This window comes from Puma concolor, chromosome C1 (genome assembly GCF_028749965.1).
Source record: "Puma concolor isolate L17-30 chromosome C1, mPumCon1.1.hap2, whole genome shotgun sequence".
In the NCBI taxonomy this organism is placed as follows: Eukaryota; Metazoa; Chordata; class Mammalia; order Carnivora; family Felidae; genus Puma; species Puma concolor.
In genome coordinates, this window is record NC_141674.1 from 80,531,915 (window position 1) to 80,538,455 (window position 6,541).

At 44.6% G+C, this 6,541-nt stretch overlaps 1 protein-coding gene across 11 annotated transcripts in view; it reads left to right on the plus strand.

Moving 5' to 3' along the window:
• Window positions 1–6,541, plus strand: part of ABCD3 (ATP binding cassette subfamily D member 3) — a 165,468-nt gene that overhangs the window by 24,798 nt on the left and 134,129 nt on the right. The gene's annotated exons all lie outside the window — the stretch shown is intronic.

The window sequence follows — 6,541 nt, forward strand, 5'->3', positions numbered from 1 at the left end:
TCACTGTTGAGACGGTGGCTCTGAGGGTCACCAAAGAAGAATCTAACCTGTTTTTTCTTCCTCTTCTAGTCTAGCTTCTTGTGATTCTGCATTTACCTTCAGTGACAGGTTGTTACTCTCTGTTCTGATTGTTCCTCTTGGAACAATCTTTTCTTTACTCAGTCTGTTTCTGTACACATCTCTGAGGATTCTAGACTTAGTGTGTTCTGTCTCTTATGCTGTCTTATGCTGTTCTGTCTCTGATGCACTGTAATGCCCCCGATTTCGAATCCGAGAGACCACCAAGGAGCCGATACCGATGCAAAGGGTTTATTTGCAAGCTCAGCTTGGGCCCAAGTATACCTGACACAGCAGAGCAGGGACTTGGACCCCTAGGTTAAGAGGCGTAGCAGTTTTATACGGGCCAGTGGCCAATGAGATTGTAACACACACAGAAAGTTGCATAGTCATGTCAGTCCACATGCAGGTGGCCAATTGAATTACAATTTACCCTATAGTAACTGTTTGAACTAGCCTATCATTCTGGTCAGAATTGGCGCGCAAGTTTGGCGGGCAAAAGGCGGGGTTTACATTCTTTGGCGGTTAGGGGTTCCGTATTCCTATACGAGCCAATTTCCAGTAAGGGTGTGCTCAGCGGCTTGACTAGGGTGGGGGAGTGTCTTAGGCAATAAGTAGGTCATGTGGGGGTTATACATGAGATGGTGGGTGTAGCACAAAATGGAGTTAGTCTTTCTCTGCTTGTCCAGGGGTAGGGGATTTTTGTTAAATTCCTTGGGTCCCACAGTATTTCCACTGGGCAGCCTCATCAAACCTACCACTTAACCATTTCTCTGCAGGCCATTCCTTCACCACCCTCCTAGGGTTGGAATTTCCAGTTACCTTTGAAAAGTTCATGCCATTGCCTTTTCATTTCATTTATTCATCCATTCAGGAAAATATTTGAGCACCGCTGAATCATCATCTATCTCTAAAATCACCTATTTCTCCATTTCCACCCCCATCTGCGTTTTGTCCTGTCCTTTCTCTGGATAAATTACATTAATCACTCCACCTGAACGAGGATCTCAGAAGCCATTTTCAGCCTCCTCATCTAGACATCTGCTCAGCCACTGAGTTGGTAGTGGATCCTTTTACATATCCCTACTTTTCTTTCAAGAAGCCGGAAGCTTATTTCTTAGGGGTAGGAGCTGATTTTATTTCTCTTTGCAAAATGACTTAGTTTAGTTTCTAGGACTGAGGGCAACTCCATAAATACTGTTGAATTAAACTCAGTTGATATCACTCATAGAGCAATTGACAGCTACGATAAGGATCTTAGAAGACGCATCTGTTAATTCCCTGGCAAAAAATGCACTCAGTTTTCAAATAATACCTACAATTAAGATTCTGAAACTCTGTAGAAATTGTACAAAAAAAATACATAATGGGCCTAAAAACATTAATTATAAAGATGGAAGTAGAATTGTTCAGAGAGAAGACTATCCTTTGTTTTGTGAAAGACCTGGCACGTGAAAGATGAAATCCCCAAGGATAAATTGCCTTGTATGAGAAAAATAACAAGAATTGAAGGTTAACAGCCAGAGGAAAGAGAAGAAACAAAGGGAAAGAGGAGCCAAGGGAAGTGAGGTGAGGGGGTAATGTGAGGGACCACCACGAAGAGAGCCACAAGTGGTTAGGAATGGCCTAGTAAGTTTAAAACCAGTGGGGTCCAATATTTATTTTCCTCTATTGGCTGTGCTGTGCTTTCACATGACTCCCATCATTTTCTCCTGTATTTTAGAACCTCAATAAAAGTCTGCTATGTGGTGCTCCAAGCCAGCTGTGGAGCGTCATTCACTCAGATCTCTCTTGGGGAGAAACTGCTACAAACAATGCAATTAGGTTGGCCTCCAGCTCGTGCACCTTGGGGACCCACTGCAATGTTCACACCAAGGCCGCCATCTACCTGGGCTGCTCCAGCCTTGACTGAACTCAGCGGAGACCTCTAGCTCAGCCATTTCTGCCCAACGCAGGACTCTTCCACTGGGCAATCTTTGCTCTAGATCTCCCATCTGCCTGCTCAGGACTTTCCCAGAACTGTACTGTCTTCTGAGGCTCTTCTTACAAATCCTCTTCCTTCCCCTTCTCTCGTCACAGGTGTCAGACCTGCATCATGTTCTAAGGTTTCCCCGCCCACTCCTGTGTGTGTGTGTGTGTGTGTGTGTGTGTGCGCGCGCACGCGTTCTCTCTCTCGCTCTTCCCTCAAGAAATCTCAAGATTTCCTCAAGAAATCTCTTGCATTTCTAATTCTGTCCTGGTGACCAAATCTCAGAGGAAATGAACTGACACAGTGTGTTGTTTTTCTTGACAGTAGGGTGTGGGGGTGCAGGAATTGGAGCATTTTCCCCAGTGGGGTAACATGGTGTGGAAAAGAGGCCATGCACATAGGAGGTGAAGGGTTGAGTGGGGATTGAGAATTAACAGAAGCAGGAAGCTGAGCCCACAAGTGATTAGGAAAAGAATAATCTAGAGATTTGGAGAGGGAAGCTGGGCTTTCCATTTCATTTTAATCTTAAAGGATAAGTTAACCTTAGTAGCTAGAGAACTTTCCAGGGTCTCCAGGCATCTTGCTGTGTGTGAGCAGGTACAAAGCAAGAAGCTCATGATGTGCTCCAAGGGAACTGGAGGGTGGTGAGAGAGCACTCACAGAGCTTGCAGCTGTACCCACAGCACCCGCCGCAGGGCCTGGCAAAGAGGAAGCTGGAGAGGCTAGCTGAATGAACAAAATTCGCTGTTCTAAGTGCACACAAATTTCCTGATCTGGGTGAATGACGTTAGATCCTCCATGAACTGTGAATGATGTCACCAGTTAGTGACCACTAAGAAATTTGGAAGAGGGGAACAGCTATGAACTAGGTATGGAACAATGCCATTGTGCCATTTCAAACAAGATGACCTGCTTTGGTCACTCACAGTCTGAACACGGTATGACCACTTTTACATTACTTTTAATATAACTGCTTCATTCTGCAAGATGATCTGTATCTCTCTGCCTCATGGCCACCTCTGCCTCACTTACTTCCCATTGTCCAAAAACGCTGAGACTCACTCAGTCTAAGAGGAGAGATGAAGACAGCTGGTCTTACTGGCTACACTAAGTGCTTCCCATGCACTCTATCAAGCTATGTTTACCTAATTAAAAGAGTCCACTAAAGAGACTTTTCCTGAGCAAAGAAAGACTGCTCCATGCCCTGGTGTACATTTTCAACACCTCTCAGATACCCTGTTACCCCAATGTGTCAGGTGATTCTACCAACTAATGACCAGTGAGTTGATGGGATGTTCAACAAGATTCTCGAATGTGTTGTAAAGGCAGTTTCGATAACCTATTGTATAATAAATACTTGGAGAACTCCCAGGGTTTAACTGAGGGTGTCTGGCCCTGCATGGCCATGGGACACATGTGCATAGCTATGTGAAAGGGGAGCTCCTGTAAAAATTTACTATTCATGGTCTTAGTTCTGAACTGCCTTTCTGGACCTATTCTTCTTCCTGTTTCTCCTCTACTCCTGACCCTCTGAGCTAACAAATTTATTGTTTGATGTCCTTCCTCTGTTCCCCGATCTACTTTGGACTTGGTGTTCCACTTCCCCTCAGCTATGACTGTTGCTTCTCCCAGAGAAGACTCTGATCCTCCCCTGCTCAGGGCTGCTTTTGGCCATTTCAGGTAAACACCTCTCCTAGGTAAACTGGAGAACGTTTCAACGGGTGCTCCGCTCCTGGGGGCAGAACACCTAGCAAGTTTGGAAGTAGAACTGGACACTGGGAAGGCATGAGCTGACACAGTTCTGCCTTCAAATGCTTGGAAAAGGCATTTTTCTTATTCTCTAAGGCCCCAAGAGATAGAATGAGCCATAGTGGGACGTTAAAGGGACAGAGTATAACTTGAAAGAAAAGCAAGAGGCATTTGACAGCAGTCAGAGCAGCCACAGCTGTCATTTCTTGTCACTGGAAGGTGCTCACGCAAAGACTGGCTAGCCATCAAGTGGAAACTGGAAAGTGGAAAAGTGGAAAGTGGAAACACTCGCAAAAGGAGTCATGCATCCTATGGGTCATTTTACTAGAGGTCTGCAGCGTCCTTCAATGCCGTGCTTCTCAGAGTCAAAACTTTCATGATTCTTTAAGTTAAAAACAGAAAAGTCAGATGCTTGCCTAGAGGGAACGGTTTGGAGTGAGGATCATTGGAGGGTCACTTGCATAGAGGAACTGCCAAGAAGGAAATTACAGGTTGGGATGAGAAGCAGGAGAGTTTGAATCTGGGCTGGGAAGAAACCATATCCTCTGAAGGGACCTGGTAAACTGTGCTTTTCTGTCTCAGATGGATCAGCTTAGACCTGAAGAATGTCAGCAATTTTCCTCTTCCCACAGGGCCAATCTATAATAATTAGTTTTACTACTTTTTTCACAAGCTATTAATTATTTTAATTAGCTTGTTCATGCACTCAAGTTGTTTACAAGCACTTTCCTTTTTGTAGCGCATCAATAAACAGTAGAAGGGAAACTACCACCTTGGAGGGACCCAGGAAGTTTTTACCAGGCAGGCCACGGCCCAGAGCATGAAGGAGTTTCTTCTGCTCTACACTGGGGACCTCCCAGCAAGAGCGTCTGAGTCAAATGGGTATCCTCTGTGGTCATTGCCCCCTCAGTCAAAGCAACAGAGGGCAAACAACCTGTTTTTTGTATGTTGCTCCGACAACCACCACCACAGAGTAAACCCCAAAGGTTGTGGATGGTTAATAGTAGGCTTTTATTAAAAACCCACATATTTGGCATCTCTTAGTTATCTGGTTTGACTTCTGATTTCACCCCTTACTGGTGTGTGACCTTGTAAAAGTCACTTCTCAAATTCTTTCTTTGCCTGTCAGTGAAGCCAAAAGCACCAAATCAGTGGAATTCTTTTGATTATTAAATGAGTGGGCACGGAGAGTAGGTGCTCACACAGCACCGGCACTGAGCACTCATTCGATCCTCACCTCCTCTTCCCTCTTGCCTTCTTCTCTCCTCCTCCCTCTTCTACTCTTCCCTTCGCTGCCAAAACTGGGACTCTGGCTCCAGACTTCAGGGCTCTTACTTCATTATTGTTCTTAAGTCTGTACTTTACAGAAGTAGGAAAGAGAGAAAGTGAAATAACAATTTCCAAGGAATTATCGCTATTTGAATAGTCCTATTGGGACGTCTGAAAGACCTCAAGGGCCTTTTCTCCGGGGCTATTACCTCATGCTCTCGAAAATTGTGCACATGCGCCATTTGGAAAGTGTGTTTCTCAGTAGGTTCTTTCCACCTCCTGGGGACAACCAGGGGCGGGACGGGGGCGGGGTTTGGTGCGCTAAGGTAAGAGGCTCCTCAGGCTCCACCCACGGCCTCAGGGGATTGACACCCCTCCTCCCACCCCTTCCCTCCAGGGAGGAGACAGGGACTGGGAAAAAAGACCTTGTGTGCTGATAATTTTTGTGATTGAAAATCCTATTTGGAGCTTTCCTTTAACAGAGCCCAGCACCCCAGAAAGCCATGCTGCTATGTTCCCCGCACTGTCTCTCATTTGCTCAGGTATGAACTTGGAAGAGAAACCCGGAGTCACCAAGGCAACTCTGCCTTCACAGTAATCTGTCAAAGCAGGGCACTGGGGCTCTTTATAGCAGATCTCAGGAACCCCATTTTTTTTCTATGCGACGGGGGTGCTAAATCACCACCAGTGAAGTGTAATGTTTTTTGAAAAGTTTTTCATTAAATCTTCAATAGATTAATGGAAACAGAAAAATTTTTCCAGGAGTTTTTCTATGACTAGAATCTAGAACAAAGAGAAAAAAAAAAGGTGTACGTTGAATTGAAATGTTTGTACTTAACCCCATGTGTTGTATTTTTGTTTCAATTAAATATACTCATGTACTATTTTTTTGGTCTAATTTAAACAACCAAAGAAGGAACTGACCAATCAGGTTTCCAAAAGGAATCTTTTGGCACCGTCTTGTGACCATTTATGGTACAATTTAAACAGAACCAAAAGCAGCCCTCTTTAAGTTTTTTAAAACGGTCTTCTGGAACTCTCTTGTGGCGCATCGTGGAACTGAAGAAAACAACAGCTACCGAATAATGCCCCTTGTCTCACATATGGGGAACGCTTTTGCTCCTGCTGCTATTATAACTATTATTCCCTGAAGACTTACAGCACAGCCACACTCACTGATCTCTTTGTGTGACTTTGAAGCACAATATGAGAACGACCACGTCTCATTTTCATCTCAAAGATGGAAATAAAAGGGGACTTGCTCCCACATTTTAACATCTGTCAAGAACCACAGAATTTTAAAGCTGATCAGTCAAGAAAATATCAACTCTCCTCATGCGATGGTCATGCAGCAGGCCCACTTTGACTAGTAGAGAGAAGCGCCTGCCATCCTGGGCACCTTATTGTGCTCTCTAATCTCTTTATGTGTGTCAGTAGTTAATTTTCACAACTCTAAGAGGAAGGACTCTGTGATAATCTTATCCCCCACTGAGAAAA